The sequence below is a fragment of the Rhipicephalus microplus genome, chromosome 1 (assembly GCF_043290135.1).
Source record: "Rhipicephalus microplus isolate Deutch F79 chromosome 1, USDA_Rmic, whole genome shotgun sequence".
Lineage (NCBI taxonomy): Eukaryota > Metazoa > Arthropoda > Arachnida > Ixodida > Ixodidae > Rhipicephalus > Rhipicephalus microplus.
In genome coordinates this window covers 160,890,985-160,907,890 of record NC_134700.1, presented here as the reverse complement: position 1 = coordinate 160,907,890, position 16,906 = coordinate 160,890,985, and the positions used below count along the sequence as shown (strand labels likewise).

The 16,906-nt window shown below is 45.9% G+C and overlaps 1 protein-coding gene across 1 annotated transcript in view; it reads right to left on the bottom strand.

The window, feature by feature from the left end:
- LOC142801910 (ras-related C3 botulinum toxin substrate 2-like) overlaps positions 1–16,120 on the bottom strand; it is a 46,633-nt gene extending 30,513 nt beyond the window's left edge. The window contains exon 1 of the mRNA XM_075887565.1: positions 15,940–16,120. The gene's annotated coding sequence lies outside the window, so the exon portion shown is untranslated. The remainder of the gene's footprint in view (positions 1–15,939) is intronic.
- Positions 16,121–16,906: the final 786 nt, after the last annotated feature.

Here is a 16,906-nt window from a genome sequence, read left to right as displayed (position 1 = left end):
ACCTCCGATGATAGACTGCGAGAGGCAGGCAAGGCCTCCGTGACCTGCCTTCGAAACTGCAGAACCCTGCAGTAGCTCAGGCAATACAATAAGAGCCTTCAGTTTACAATTCGCAGCAGTTAACTGCATGGTGTTGCGAGACGTTTACGATTCACATTCTCGATACATCTATTCAAAGGAAGCACACGACGCATGTGCAGATTATAACTAACCAGGAATGAAGCCACGCACAGAAGATAACCTATTTGAATCAAGTACCTTGGGTATGGTCGGGAATTCAATACTCCGTGGTATTATATGAGAATAAATCGGCCTTCAAAAACACTTGAACACACACGCACACACACAAACACACACACACACACACACACACACACACACACACACACACACACACCACGATTTATGAGCCAGCATGGGGCGAAGGCACGGGTGTTCGCCAATGTTTTCGTTTGCAGGTGCAGCAATGCTTCCCAAGATATGTCTAAACAGTCCTTTTTTTTTTTTCATCAGTAATCCGTCACATGTGGTATCAGTATCTTAGTGCCATAATATATAATAGCGGTGTCACACAGGCGCTTTTAATCGCGATCAGTGTCGATCCGGATTAACCACGATCGAGATGAGCTGCTGCTACATGGTCACTTCTAATTACGATCAGGCGCGATCGGGATGAAGACTATCGCGATCCGCGCATAGCGATCTGCCTGAGAGATCGCGATTCTGCTGTCGTCTGCAACCGCTAGCTGAGCTAGTTGAAAGCACAATAAACAAGAAAATCAAGCATAGTTCTATAAAAACGCTTTAAAACAGCTAGATTTTTATAAAAGAAGCAAATTCTAAACTGTTTAAATTGAAACAGTATCTAAAGTATTGCATATTTCAGGAATCTCATCGACCGCATGTAGTTCCGGGAGAAGCAGACGACAAGCAGTCGACCGTTGCCTTCACAGCGCTTAGTTCAACTCTCGCTCCGTCGGAGCTGTTGGAGCGCGTAGAAGCAAACTGATTATTAGTGTCGCAAGCCTTTTGACTACATCGCAACGTACGCGCACTTCGTGGTCGAAAGAAGATATCTTTACAACAATTGACCACTCGCAGGATTGATTGATTGATTGATATGTGGGGTTTAACGTCCCAAAACCACTATATGATTATGAGAGACGCCGTAGTGGAGGGCTCCGGAAATTTAGACCACCTGGGGTTCTTTAACGTGCACCCAAGTCTGAGCACACGGGCCTACAACATTTCCGCCTCCATCGGAAATGCAGCCGCCGCAGCCGGGATTCGAACCCGCGCCCTGCGGGTCAGCAGCCGAGTACCTTAGCCACTAGACCACCGCGGCGGGGCAACCGCTCGCAGGAGCGACTGGAGCAGACTTGAGGCGCCATGGCGCGTACAACGAGACTGACGCTTCGCTGCGACTACACGGTTACGAGCGGAAGCCATCAGAAATAAAATCGAAGGTTAAAACTCTCACACAGCAGTACAGGTAAGTGCCAGGAAAAATTTATCGAGTGATGGACTTATGAAATTACTATCGTAGTGGGATGCAAAGTTTTTGACGTTCGAGCGGTTCTTGCACGAATAACATTGCTGATAAAGGGCTCCATAGATATACCGTACGTCTAGTTTTGTCAGTGGCACGTTTCACGGCACGCAAATGCCACCTGGGGCATTTCATCTGACCCAATCTCGAGCCGGATTAATTTGGGCCGTGTAGCAGCGGTCATAATGTATATCGCGATCAAGATAACTGATCCTGATCGCACTGATCGCGATTAAAAGTGCCAGTGTGACACCGGTATAATACATCTGCCTACGTGTTCGCACAATTGTTAAAGTGATTCTTTGTTGACCGGTAGAGTATTGCTTACAAGAAATGTAGTTACCAATATGCAAATTAACTTCCCTGTGTAAATTTATGTATATGCGTGCCCATCGTTCGCTCCTCACTGTGCACATAACAATGTAATCGACTGAGATCGTAAATGTAGTGTCATCAATGTCTCTTAAACTGCGGCTTGCTATGCCTAGAGCGAAATCCGACCGGCCATGATAGTCTAGTGGTTATGGCGCTCCACCGCTGTCCTGAAGGTCGCGATAGAGCATTCCCGGCCGTGCATCTCGGCGGCCGCCTATCGATGGAGGCGAAGAATGCCTGAGGTCAGTCTATACTTAGATTTAGGTGAACGATAAAGAGCATCATATAGCCTGTACTTCCACAGTCCAGCATTGATGCGCCCTCCTTATTCACATAGTTACGGATGAATCGAGTTTAACTGTGTTTATTAACAGATGATGTCGCGCATTGAGAGGCGATGATGCTTGCTTGCTTGATTGATCATTTACAAGTGGCTCGTACCCACTGCCGGGGATGAGCCATTTATACAGGCATTTATTATAAGGAGAATTTAGAGTTCAGATGAAAGAAAGTTAAATAATCGGTCGTATAAGGATTGAATAAGTATAGAATTTTAGTATGCAATAGTGCGAATTAGTGTGAATAAGTTAACAAAAGCTATTTGATTCTCTCCATAAACAGGAGCAGCTATAGCTTCCTCCTCATTAGTCCCTGTCGTGGGCCGGCTCCTACCACAGCATTCCCCGGTTCACCGATGCTCATGGGACGTAAAACCACAACAATTATCATTATTACAAGTGCCATCCCCGATCGCTTAATACGGAAATAATAACTGCTGGGTCTAACGTCCCCAAACCGCCATGTGATTATGAAAAACACTGTAAAGTGGAGGGGCCCCGGAAATTTTGACACCTGGGGTTGTCTAACATTTACCTAAATTTATAGGTACACGGGCCTTAAGCATTTCCGTCTCCATCAAAAAATGCGGCCGGCGGGGCCGTGATCCGCTTACGACTTGCAGCTCAGCATGTCGAGCACCAATGACCGCTACAGCGAATAGACCACCGTCGCAGGTTCCAAGTGAATGCACTGTTCATTATAACATGCGTGCACATTACACGTGCGCACAGTGTATTGTGGAAGCGAGAGATGGTAAAATGAAACAAACGGAGCTTGTTTTCTGACTAGGCCTATACACCCCGGTTCGTGAAAAACAGTACAGCCACTGTGCGGTCCACAAGAAGAACAACCCAAAACTACTGGATTCAAATACATTACTACGAAAAATCACGAAAGACTTCAACACAGTTACATTTGAACATACGTGGTAAAAATAATAGAAAATGAAGAAATTCAACGCCGATATCTTTCATTTATAATATCATAAATAAGCATTATCAAATGAAGATTTTAAAAAATGCCTCAAGTTGTCAACTCTAACGATGTATATGATGTTACCGTTGTAATGTATAGTGAACTGCAGTTAAGTGATACAGAAGAGGGTGAATGGATGTATATGGACGCGCGTAATAATAATAATAATAATAATAATAATAATAATAATAATAATAATAATAATAATAATAATAATAATAATAATAATAATAATAATAAAGAAATGAAAGCGCCTCAGTCTGGATCATGAAGTAATCATTATCTTTGAGATGGTACGCAGATGTGGTCAACTGTGCGATTCCCACTGCAGTATGCAGCAGGCTTTCGTGTTCTTGTGTGGCAGAGGGTAGTTAAATTTCCTGGGCAGCAATGAGTGCGAAACGTATCGGAACTGTACGGTATAAGAACGTTGGACATCAAGTGATAGTAGGTTCGTCCTGTTGGATGAGTACTGCAACCGTGAAGCCACATAGGAGTGTGCACAGAAAGGGGCAAGGCGGAGGCCTCCGCTTTCCGCCCCCCTTCCCCCCCCCTATTAAGTTACTGGGGTCGCCAGTCTTCCCCAGGGCCGTACTCGGGAATGTTTTTCGGCGGGTGTTGTTGGCAAGTGGTGTCGATGTGAAGGAGAGTAAATACTTTGGTATCATCCGAAAAGTAAAAGTACGATGAAATTCGGGGGGGGGGGGGTGCCCGAACTTCCTCAACACCCCTCAGTTACCGCCCTAGTCTGCCCCGTACATTTACTTCGTCCCACCGGTCATTGTTTAAAGTGCAGGGTCAGGGGCCACGCAGGTTTGTTTATGTAATCGCGGCCGACGACCGCTAAGGCTGCAATGCAAGAACTGTTTACTTCCGAAAAACGTTTACGAGCATCCCTACCCAACCATCTCACCATGCACTTAAAACAGGCCGTTGTGAGAAAGCCGTCATCGCTTTGCTTTTTTTTCTTTTTTTTATCCATTAGGAAGCTTGACATTTTTTGGTCGCTACCAGGGGAAGGCACACTGAGCCCGTGTCTCCCCCCCCCCTCAAAATTTTCTCACCATGGCATACAGGGCTAAACATTTTCCTTTCAAGGAGCCCCCGAATCCCCGAGTTCACCCCCCCTCCCGAAATCAAGGAAGTGCCTCTCCACTCTCGCAAAAAAATTTCTACCTACGCCCCTGGGAAGAAGGAGAACTCGACATCCCCCACAATTGGGAGCCACGCACAGACCTGTATGCGTCAAGTCAATGAATGGCATCGTTATCTGCTGTCCTCACAAGACCAAAAAGGAGCTGAAGGCAATGCCGGGATGCGTGCGTCAGTGAAGCTTCCTTAGTATGTATCGATTAGGGCACTTACATTTCCACGCGTGGAGATGAGACTGATTTTTCCACGGGCGTCAGCAATTGGATGAGTTGGTTTCACCAATACAAGCGCTTACGCGTGCTCACACTTGTGTTCTGTGACCCACGAGGCAGTACGAAGAAATAGTATATAGGAAGGACGAATGAAGAAAAAAAACATATAGTAACAGAAAGGGGTTCGTGGTGCGGGGCCAGCTAGTCCGCAAGTCTCATCTAGCACTCCTGGCTGTCCTCATTACAGAACGATACAGGTGGTTGCAACGCTGTGGTCGCCACTTTGCGTGCCCTATCGAACCAACTGGTCTCATCGTCAATGCTATCGCTAATCGGCAACTCTTCCCACTCCGCCACCACACTCGCTCGGTGAATGGGACGGTGATACGGAGGGGAGGGGGGGGGGGTGGAATGTCCCGGCAGTAATATATACGCTGTGTCAGTGACGGCACTGAATCGCGACGACGCTTGTCCCTTCTTACGTCTGCATGGACCTCAGGCTGCTTTTTTTTTTGTTTACTCTACATAATTATAGCCTCATATAAGTGCTTACACAAGCACATCCTTGGCACGCAATAACAAACGTCCCTCGCATCGATGTAAAACCGGCCCCATTTTCAATTGTATGCAAAGTGCGTCGCAGCGTCACGCACGAAGTGGACACAATGCAGGCCTGTCATCATGCTTCGTTGTGTTCGGTGTACGCGTCTACGGCTGTAAAGAAGTGGAAATTTGAGGGTTTTCAGCAAGAAAACAAAACGAGCCCTTAAGCGTCCACTTTTTTTCCTTCTTTTTTTATCGCGTGGGTCTCATTCTCGCATACCCGATGCCTTCAGGTGATATGCCAGGTACGTACGGGTCAGCTGCAAGCTCGTATAAGATGGCGTGCTACGTGACGACAATAGGCAGGAGAAAGTGTTCCGCACTTACCGTCACGGCTACTAGCGACGCTAACACACCCAGTTTTAAATGCCCACCACCACCACCACCACCACATCATCATCATCATCATCATCATCATCCTGACACGTCCACTGCAGGACAAAGGCCTCTCCCATGTTCCGCCAGTCAACTCGGTCCATACATACCTTATAAAGCCGACGGGGGGACGATCGCAGCTGTAGCCCAGTTGGTAGGGCATGGGACGCGTTTTTCGAAGGTCACAGGTTTGGTGCCTGCTAGAGACAAGTTATTTTTTCGCCCAGTTTTCTTTCCTCACGTTTAACATTACAATTACTGCTAATAACACCTCCTATACATTAGTGTCATTGTTCGTTAGTTATAATTAATATTGTGTCTAACGAAGAAAAACGAGCCCATAAGTTTCCACTTCTTTTCTTCACCCTGAATAAATACATGCTTATTCATGATGGTGCAACAGGAGCTAGCTGGCGTGACTTCATCATTACCCGCGCTGCCACATATTGACGAGAAGACAGGAACGAAAGAAAAAAAAGAATTGCGGGACCCTTAAGCTTCGATTTGAACGCAACAGCAATATTTTGTCCCTAGTGCGTACTTCAACCACTCAGTGCATACTTTTTTATTGTATGATGTTGCTAAAGAAGTTTAAATGGTGGATTACTGCAATGTAATCAATAAAGTTGTCAGCTGCTTGTGTTAGTGAAGCTTTGGCATATGACTGCATTCTGTGTATTGGGTAGCATGCTTTAAACCACCAAGAATTACGCGCGTGGATTGTTTTCGCACACGAACATTCAAAAGAAGGTTATCAGACCCTATCTTGGCAGCTTCTCCGGAATGTCAGCACGTCTCATTTCCCTGGCGCAGTGGTTTATCGCGGTCGACAATAATGGAAGTGGCTGTAACCAAACATCGCTGCCGGGTTACCTTTTTCAACATTTACCTGCATAGAGCAAGTCTAGCACTACCCCCTCTGCGCCTCTTCAGTTATGAAGAGGAAACTGTTAGTCATTACTTTCTATCCTGTTGCCGGTTTACGTCATTAAGGAGAAAATTCATAGCACCACTTCTTCGAAATCTGGGTCTGGAAATACAGGCTGAATCAGTTGTTCTTTTTTTTTTTTGGTGCCTCTACTCTGGGCTACATTCACAGGGATGTTTTCTACGCCATAAAAGAATTCATCAGTGAGTTTGAAAGAATGTCGCCTAAATTCTTCATTATTTAAATATTTTCTTAGTAATATTTTCTACTTAAGGCGTAAAATTAGTCATAGTTGCTTTGGTATGCGAAGGCACACACTTTCATCAATATACTACATGCACAGTTGGCTGGTTTTTGAATTCGGATGTATATTCTACGCTGGCGCTCGGGCCTATAAGCTTCGCCCTCTTGTAAACCTCGAGAGGCAAGCCTCGCAACAGTGCTTAGGTCTTCCTAAGTTAGTAGCAAGTAAAGTCTCCTGTCTGGAAGCTAGATTCCCATCGCTTGAATCGCGTTTTAAATTGTTGGCGGTACAATCATATTTAAACCTATATGAATCCTCCGTAAGGCGTTCCGAAACAGTTTTTATCTCCCATCCCGAGTTTTATTTGGAGCGTACTGGCCGAGCGTTCACATGCCTCAAGTTCTACACATACAGAGCTTTCTTGACAAATTAAGTGTCCATATTAGTGACGTATCTTCAATCAGTGATAGCTACATCATCATCAACATCATCATCATCAGCCTGACTACGTCCACTGCAGGACAAAGGCCTCTCCCATGTTCCGCCAGTTAACCCGGTCCTGTGCTTGCTGCTGCCAATTTATACCCGCAAACTTCTTAATCTCATCTGCCCACCTAACCTTCTGTCTCCCTCTAGCCAGCTTCAACTATACCAAAATACAGTTTGACGTAATGTTGCCAAAACAAGCAAAACTAATGTTGCACCGGCTTTTAAATTCTATTTTGCTCGATTATCTGGTTTATTTACCAATAAGGACAGTCATTGCGACATATTGTTAACAATATGAAGAAAAATATGGATTCAGGAGGCTCATTCTTCACGAAATGCTAGTATTATTTCCAGCGTAATGGTCGTGCATGACGATAGCACGAAACCATCTTGGAAAAGGGGGCGGGGCTTCAACCCAACAACAGCACTCCTCTAACTCACGATAAAGAGAGAACACGGACACACTGGATCACGATTGTCCTGTTCTGTGCGTCAGTTTTTTTCTGTGTCCTGCATGAAAGCCGCTCTGTCCGGCATTATACGAGTGTGAACCAGCGCGGCGACGAATTTCGTTAACCCATTTAAGTCCCCTCCACCCACCCTTCCTGGCTGCGCTCCTGCTTACTCCATGTGACAAGCGGAGAGAAAACGTCAAGCCGGCTATGGCCCGTGTCCGTTCGCTGCCCTACGGATTCGGAGCACAGCCGCCGCCTGGGACGTCTCTTTATCTATGAACACACACCAAGCAACGTTATCGTGTTCGTACGCGTGTTTTAGGGCCAACGATGCATGCACAGGCGATACTACAGTCGCGAGGGTGTGCTAGTTTTTTCTTGTCGTTCTTAAACCGTGCAGAGCTTGAAAGCTGCGCTGCGGCGTACAAAACGCGAGCCGAACGGTAAAATGGAACTTCGACGTAAAAAAAAGAACAAGCTAAGACCAAAAGTACGCAGGCAGGATCGCTTTGTGCGCATGGTGAATTTTCGCCTCTCTCTCTCTCTCTCTCTCTCTCTCTCTCTCTCTATATATATATATATATATATATATATATATATATATATATATATATATATATATATATATATATATATATATATATATATATATATATATATATATATATAGATGAAATAGATGATCCGTTTCTTCCGGCTACCGTAATAAAAGTTATAAACTTCGAGAATAGTGCAGTATAGGAAACAAAACAATAAAATATTTATTTAATCCTAACAGTTTCGGCTGGTGGACCAGCCTTCTTCGGAGGATGTAAATTTCACTTACATCCTCCGAAGAAGGCTGGTCCACCAGCCGAAATTGTTAGGATTAAATAAATATTTTATTGTTTTGTTTCCTATACTGCACTATTCACGAAGTTTATAACTAATATATATATATATATATATATATATATATATATATATATATATATCGGATCCTGCCCAAGGCAAGTTATCTTTTCACCCACTTTTCTTTCTTCTCACTTACATTACAATTGGCCTAATAACTTCCCCTATACCTTCTTTGGCATTATTGTCTGTTATATCTGATTAGTATTGTGTAAAACACGAAAAACGAGCCCTTAAGTATACACGTATTTCCCTTATATATATATATATATATATATATATATATATATATATATATATATATATATATATATATATATATATATATATATATATATATATATATATATATATATATATATATATATATATATATATATATATATATATATATATATATATGCGGGCAGCATTGCTATCATTCCCTGTTCGTTTGACAAATGGGGTCAAACGATTTTCTTTCTGGTTTCATTGTGGTCTCTTTCCCTGTCTACATCTGCGTTTTTCTTTCTTTTTTTTATTTTCTTCCTTCGTTGCTGAGCATTCCTTCCGCATCTTTTCCTTCAGTGAACTGACTGTAGTAGGCGTTGAGTCCTTTCATTACAGTGGCTGTTGACTACTCGTTTTGCTCCCCTCTTTCATGTTGCAAGTTCAACAGCAACAGTAACGATGACAATGACAAAATAATAATAATAATAAGGAGAAGAGAAACAACGCAATTAACAATATGAAGAAAATTAATAAGAACAAAATGGTATTATGATGGTCAAGAATTGAAATGGTTCTATATATTCATATAAAAGTTAAGAGAGTGGAAACGTTACGAAATTATAGAGAAAAAAAAAACTCACAGTGGGTGCGAGCAACAATTAGTAAGTGACACCAAGAACAAGAACAAGACACTGTTGATGTGGACCGTATCAACGCATCTTTAACAAAAAGAATGCCAACTGAAATCGCGTAGTGACGTCAGGCAGGAAGACGGACCAGCCTCACATCTCGACTGGTATAGCTGGCCTTGTTGTTTGAGAGAGCGCGTTGAACGAATTGACAAAGGCACGGGCCGCCCACATGGATATCATAAGAACGGTCGCTTCCTGTGCGATACACCGCTGACGACAACACGCCTGCCTGGACCAACTGCACAAAGTTTGCGCTGGCTGTCGGGTCAAGGTGACGCCACGACCTGCAAACAAAGCCCCCGACCCGAGTAGCCTTTTTTGCCATTCTTCTTCGACTGTCGCGTCTGTCTGGGCCACTCCTCTAGCCAATGGGCGTATACAGAAATGAATCACAACGGGCACTCTTTAAGAGTTTGCTCCGACCGCAAGGCAGCCCCGCCGCGGTGGTCTAGTGGCTAAGGTACTCGGCTGCTGACCCGCAGGGCGCGGGTTCGAATCCCGGCTGCGGCGGCTGCATTTCCGATGGAGGCGGAAATGTTGTAGGCCCGTGTGCTCAGATTTGGGTGCACGTTAAAGAACCCCAGGTGGTCTAAATTTCCGGAGCCCTCCACTACGGCGTCTCTCATAATCATATGGTGGTTTTGGGACGTTAAACCCCACGTATCAACCGACCGCAAGGCATCGCCATTTCATTAGAGGCTTTCTTCGATGCAGCTCACGACTGCATGTTAATGGCTAAAGGCACACTAAAGTGAAACGATAGCTCCGTTTAATTGATCCGTTGATTAAGTGTACTCTGAGAGCTCTAATGACGTTACTTTTACCATGTAATGCTCCTTAACAAAAGGCAAAAATCAAGGTAAACGAATCATTCATAAATTCCGCGCCAAGAACTCCACGCATGACGTCACAGATTTCAGTGTTTTCTTTGTATTTAGACGACGTTGGCTCAATGAGGTTTCTGGAAACTTAGTGCATGAAGTCTCAGGCCAGCTCAGAGGGCAATCTGCTTCACTTTCGCCTATTAGGAGCCACGTAGACCCTACCAGACGTCGTCAGATTCTGTGACGTCACGGTGATTGATGCGGGAAAAGCAAGGAGGTGCCTATTATCCGCATTTGCTTTCTCTCTTTCTTGAAAAAAATATATAACTGCGCTGAAGACAAAACACCAGAAACGAAGTGCACAGGGCGATCGCAGCTTAGGCTGTTTCATAAGGGTAGTGTATGTTTCAATGAATGAGTTGTTAGGCTGAGATCGTCCTGTTTACTTCTTGTCTGGTGTCTCATCTTTAGCGCAGCTATATGTATATTTCTCAATTATGTCTTACCAACTACCCCCCCCCCCCACAACATATGCATATGCTGCAAAAAAGAAGTGCACAAAGCGCGCACGAACGAACACACGAACTAACGCATACACACAAAAGCAAAAACACGCGCGCGCGTGCACATGCATGGGTTGGTGGAGCATTGGACAAGACTAGTTGTCGGGTGCTTTGTAGCAATGGGAACGACCGACTGCCCCCGCGAAGAACGGATGGCGAGGTAAGAGGGTCTTTCCGAAGAATTGGAAATTGGTGGAAGGCGACGATGGCGACACGCAGCAACAATGCGACCCAATCTTCCGCAGTTATCTTCACAAGCATCGCGAGTACGCTTCACGCTGCTTCGCTCAACATTACACAAAAAAGAAGGCTATTAAAAATATTGAAGTGGTCGACATATCGAACTTCGTTCTCTTATAGAGCGCATCTCGTCCTACTTGTGCTTATTAGATATCTTCCTACACTGTAGCTTATTAAGCAAATCAATGCGGCTTTACGAGTTTGTTTGTTTTCTTCCTTTTAATCCTAGTTTGTCGTTGTATGCGCAGCGTCATTATATCTGCTTTTTTCAGCCTGCTTCTTCACTTAATCAGCGTTGGCGTGCGCCACGGATGCAAGCATCTACTCCACTCGGCGCGATCGGCAACGGGGTCTTTGCAGGAGTAAACGAACTTCCGTTACGGCAGCGGAGTTGCAGAAGCCCACTTACGAACATTTGGAAAATGACTACGTTTCTTTTGTTTGTCTAATTATAAAATTTTCGTTTTCTCGCGTTAGCTTGTCCCTATTATGAAGCCAGATATATAATAAATGTTAATGCACGCAGCCAATATGCACCAGTTGCTTAGCTATTCGGTGGCACATCAGGCTCGGGCTCCCCCCCCCCCCCCCCTTCCTTCTGAAGTTTTTTTCCGCCATGGAATACAAGGCACGAAGTGACACTGGGCCACATCTGACTGCCCTGCCCCCACTTCAAACCAATCAAATACGGCGCCCCGAAAAAAAAAAAAAAAACCTGCCTAGCTCCTGAAATGCACGCCCGGACAGGGGGTGGGCGTGAGGTAGGCATGAACACGATATGTTCGATCCTACACCCTCTTAGATATGCCTTATAATAATAATAATAATAATAATAATAATAATAATAATAATAATAATAATAATAATAAATAAGCGAGTCCAAACAGCCATTCCTCAATCAACGCTGAGTGGTCCGCTGTACAGCTAATTCGCTTTTTTTTTAATTTTTCGCAGTTGTGCAGGAAATACGGAAACCCAGAAGGCCCACCTCTTCTCCTGAGGGCGGGCGCTCGCCCGATGCTTCACATCCGTATGCCATGCCCGCGCATAATACACGTATAGTTATGAGCATAGCCTCCTAGATTTCCCTTGCCTGCCGGATGAGCGCGAAACGCTGGTCATCTGTGGCGGCGCTGCCTACGTAGGGGTAAGAATTTTTATACTTGGCCTTTGATATCGGCAATTTCGGCGTTTGCTACCAATTTTAGAGGATACCTTGTATTGAAAAGGTTGCCTGCTGAATGACGGTGTCACTTACTTAGGGTTAGTTACACTTACGTTTACGGTTCTTTTTTAACTTTTTTACGGTATTTTTGTTGCACATAAGCTCCAAAAAGGTAAAAATTTATTTGAAGACACCCTACTTAGGTGGCGCAACCACCATAGTTCCGACGACAGCCGCTTTCCAAGTGACCGCCGAGAATCCGGCAGGCAAGGGAAATCTTGGAGACTATGGTTATGAGAAATGTAAATACGCCAGAGGTGTTGCCCTTGGGAATTCCACGTGAAGTAGCACGTGCTTACACTGCGAACGTAAGCGCGCACTACAAGATACGCGTGCCCGCCCTTGCCGATCTCCTCGGCCAGCTGGAGCTGTGGTAGATCTCTGCGATGGCACTAAGCCAGGGCCGAGTGAAGGGTATATATATGTGAAGGACCAGACGCGCTTTCAAGAGCTCTCGGAAGTGCTTGCTTTCTACATGCATGGGTGCTGCAGTTGCGCAGGATGCGATCAAGACAAGCATGGGCGTCACAATAATTCTTTTTTTTTTCCTTTGGGGGAGGGCGGCAGGTTTAACCATGCATTATGGAGCCTGCGTTCGCATACGTTTCTGTATATATATAAATGTAACATTTGAGGGTGGGGGAGGGGGGGAGGTAAATAGATGCCCCAACCCACCCCTGGCTATGCCAATGTGTGTTTGCAAGTGTGCGTCATGTGTATGCATTCAAAAATGAAGACTTTCGGTCGCCTCCCTTATCGTATGAGTCCGAAAGTAAAAAAAAAAGTTCTCAATGGAAGCGAGAATAAAAACGAAGTGATGACGTAATTCTCACAACTGCCCGCATTCGGTCCCCGGCTTTCGGAGATGATTGCGGGAAGTAAACGGTTTCTGGGAGGCAGCGTAAAGAATCCTCAGCTGATATTGTCGTTTAACGACAGCGTGATCACAACCCCACTTTTTGAATACACACTGCCCCACCGTGGTGGTGTAGTGGCTAAGGCACTCGGCTGCTGACCCGCAAGTCGCGGGTTCGAATCCCGACTGCGGAGGCTGCATTTTCGATGGAGGCGAACGTGCTTTAGGGTCAGATTTTGGTGCACGTAAAAGAACCCCAGGTGGTCGAAATTTTCGGTGCCCTCCACTACGGCGTCTTTCGTCATCATATGGGGGTTCTGGGACGTTAAACCCCAGATAGTATTATTAAAGCGACACTAAATAGAAAAAGCCCCGCCACGGTGGTCTAGTGGCTAAGGTACTCGGCTGCTGACCCGCAGGTCACGGGATCAAATCCCGGCTGTGGCGGCTGCATTTCCAATGGAGGCGGAAATGTTGTAGGCCCGTGTACTCAGATTTGGGTGCACGTTAAAGAACCCCAGGTGGTCGAAATTTCCGGAGCCCTCCACTACGGCGTCTCTCATAATCATATGGTGGTTTTGGCACGTTAAACCCCACAAATCAATCAATCTAAATAGAAAAAAAAAACTATCTTTCGCGTATAAGTACAGTACAATTTCACAATCCCGAAAACACCGCTCTTACCGTGACACAATCCTTGGAGAGCGAGAAAACACGTGAAAAGAAAATACGGCTGGAAACGCCACCTTGTGATTCCCCCACCAAACACACCGTGACGTCATATATTGTGAAGGCGTCTACTCAGGGGTGGCGTCATGGGTGTGGGTACGTAGAGACTGGAGCCCCCTTCCCCCAAAATTTTCGCCCGCCCCCCTGCTGCCCCCGCCCCCAACAGAGAACATAGTCATTACACAATAACTAAGTTCTCGACCCCCCCCCCCCCATGAAGGATCTCACTTATGGTGGGTGCCCCCAGGTAAGATAAAAATAATCCAGGCGCCGCACCTGCGTTTGCTAGCTCCAACGCAACTTCCAATCGATAAAACTTTTATCGAGCCAACGTTGCGAAAATACGAAAAATACATTTTGAAAATTCTGACGTCACACGTGGCAATATCGGCGCGAAATTTAAAAATTAAACTTCAACCTTGATTGTATCCTCTAATAATAAACCTATTATAGTGAAATATATGGCATTAAAATTCTCAGAGTCTCATTTGGGCCATCCGGCAAGCTGAAGATGCCGCCCGGGTGCAAAGGCTTCGAGCGGTCACCTGAGGCACCGCCATCAAAATCAACGGAGAGGGGGAAGGGACAGGGGTTAATCCCCTCTTCCGCCACCTCGCCCGGTAAAACTGCCGGACTTTAAATAAAGTCTATTTATTCATTCATTCATTCAGTGTAGTTTGTCAACCTAAACCAAGTCATTGTTTCTCTCTAGTGTCCCTTTAAACAGTGACGGGACTGACCAACGTTACTTGCGGGCAGGCGTGGCGTCCCTCTGGTTAGGGGGTCTGCCGATTAAGCTGTTCTGCAGATTAATATGGTCTGCCCCCCCCCCCCCATTCTTGCCCTTTTCATGTGCACACGCCTATGAGTAAGAATGAACGGACGAAAAAACATTGAAGTTAGTCATTTTTAAAAACGACTGATTATCCCATGATAGATAGATAGATAGATAGATAGATAGATAGATAGATAGATAGATAGATAGATAGATAGATAGATAGATAGATAGATAGATAGATAGATAGATAGATAGATAGATAGATAGATAGATACGCATTGGGGAAAGGGAGGGGCGGGGTGTGTACCTTCAGGCGAGTTACGTGACGTGGCAAAAAGAAAATACACAAAAAAAGCTGTTTAACTATTTCAACTTCCGTTCTGACACCGCGGGTTGCGAGAACTTCCAGTGTGAGTGGTCGGCAGGCCACTTTTTTTTTTGTCGTCTATGTGCGTAATCCCACGGGCGAGTTGCAAGAGCTAGCTAGCATACACAGTTCGCGCTTGTAACGGGATAACGTCCGAGCGAATGAGTGGCTTGTCGGGCAATACCCCCGGTGCACGAGTCACGATATCGAAATTTGACCCACGTGACGTGATCGTCGCTGCGAGGGGAAGGTCTAAAAGGAGGAAGCATAAATAGTAAACATTTCGAAAAGAACTATATATATATATATATATATATATATATATATATATATATATATAAAGAAAACAATTGCTGTGTGTGCTAGAGCAGGACCATACTCAGGCATATTTTTTATCGGGGAGTGCTTATGTGTAGTACGGCTAACTTTGGCGACTGGTAGCCGCCGATGCGAAGGCGAGTAAGTATACCTTAGTATCACCGGAAATGTTAAAGCGTGAAAGAAATCTCGCGGAGTCTCAGAAGCTCCTCAACTACACCCCTTCGGTGGAGGGGTGGTTGAAGGTGAGGGGGTCGTATACGAGAAGATGTGCACCCGCGCGCGAGACACGACGCGAAAACGTGCGTAGTGGGGCACATCAAAAGCGGCGCGTACCGCGAGACGCACAGCACCGTCCCTCTCAATAAAAGAAAAGGGAAAACAAAGAAAAATTACGACAGTCGTCTTCCCTCCACTTATAAGTACGACAACGTGCCATCGTTTCAGCGCGTGCGCGTTGTGGGCTTTTACTTTCGACAGGGGTGCTGCAGCCGCACAAGAAGCGAAGGGCTCGCACGCCCGAAACGTAACGCAAGCCACACTCACTCACCTGCGCTCAAAGTGGCATTCCAGTCAGTAGGTCGACGACGAAAAGTGGCGCAAGAAGTGTTTTTCTCCGCTTTCTTCCGGCGATGAAGTGCAGATGCAAAAAGAAACTAGCTCCAAGCAAGGACCGTTCCACGCTCAGCGTAGCAGCTCCCGTACCGCGTAGCGATGACAGGAGCACTGACGACGCTCACTCGGTGGCGGCGAGTTTTTTCGAAACCACAGCGGCTTCGCAACAGTTGGTTTTCCACACTGCACGGCCAGTCGGTCGGTCGGTCGACGCTTTTGTCGTTGACGGGACAACCGCAGCAGCTCCGACGGGCAAGCGCTTCGTATCTCGGTAATTTCCCGGATATCTGACTGCCCTTGCAGTGTGGCGGCAGTTGCACAGAGGGAGGGAGAGAATACGGACTCGAAAGCGCGCAGGAAGTGAACTGAGCGTCGGAGGGAAAGGGGCAGAGAGAGAAAAAACGCTGGTGTTGGGTCCGCGCGGAGTGACACGCGGAACAAACAAAAAAGGGGCGAGAAATTAATTGACACTGGTTCCGAGAGAGTTAAGCGTGAGCGCGCGCGTTGCGTCGCTCATGGGGTGCGGCTTAAAAGTGGCGGCGGCGAATGCGAAGAAAAGTGCTGCGCTGCGAGAGTAGGAGAGGAGGCAGAGGGGAGAGGGGTGGTTACTCGCGAGGAGTTTTTTTGATGGGCGGTGGCTGAAGCGGGGAGTTTCGTTTCTGCATCGCGCGAGGAGTCGCGTGGGCGAATCACCCGCTGAGCGAGGCGTTGGCTGAGTGAGATTAGATGAGAAAGAAAGAGGGGTGAAAGTTGCGTTTCCTAAGCTTTTTTTTTTTACTTCGTGTCTTTTATTCGACTCGCGAAGACCTTATCTATCTCTCCCGCGCGACTGCTGCCCTCTGGCCACAGTTTCTTTAGACACTGCAGGATGGATGGCAGACGATGCAGCTCGTTTGCACGAC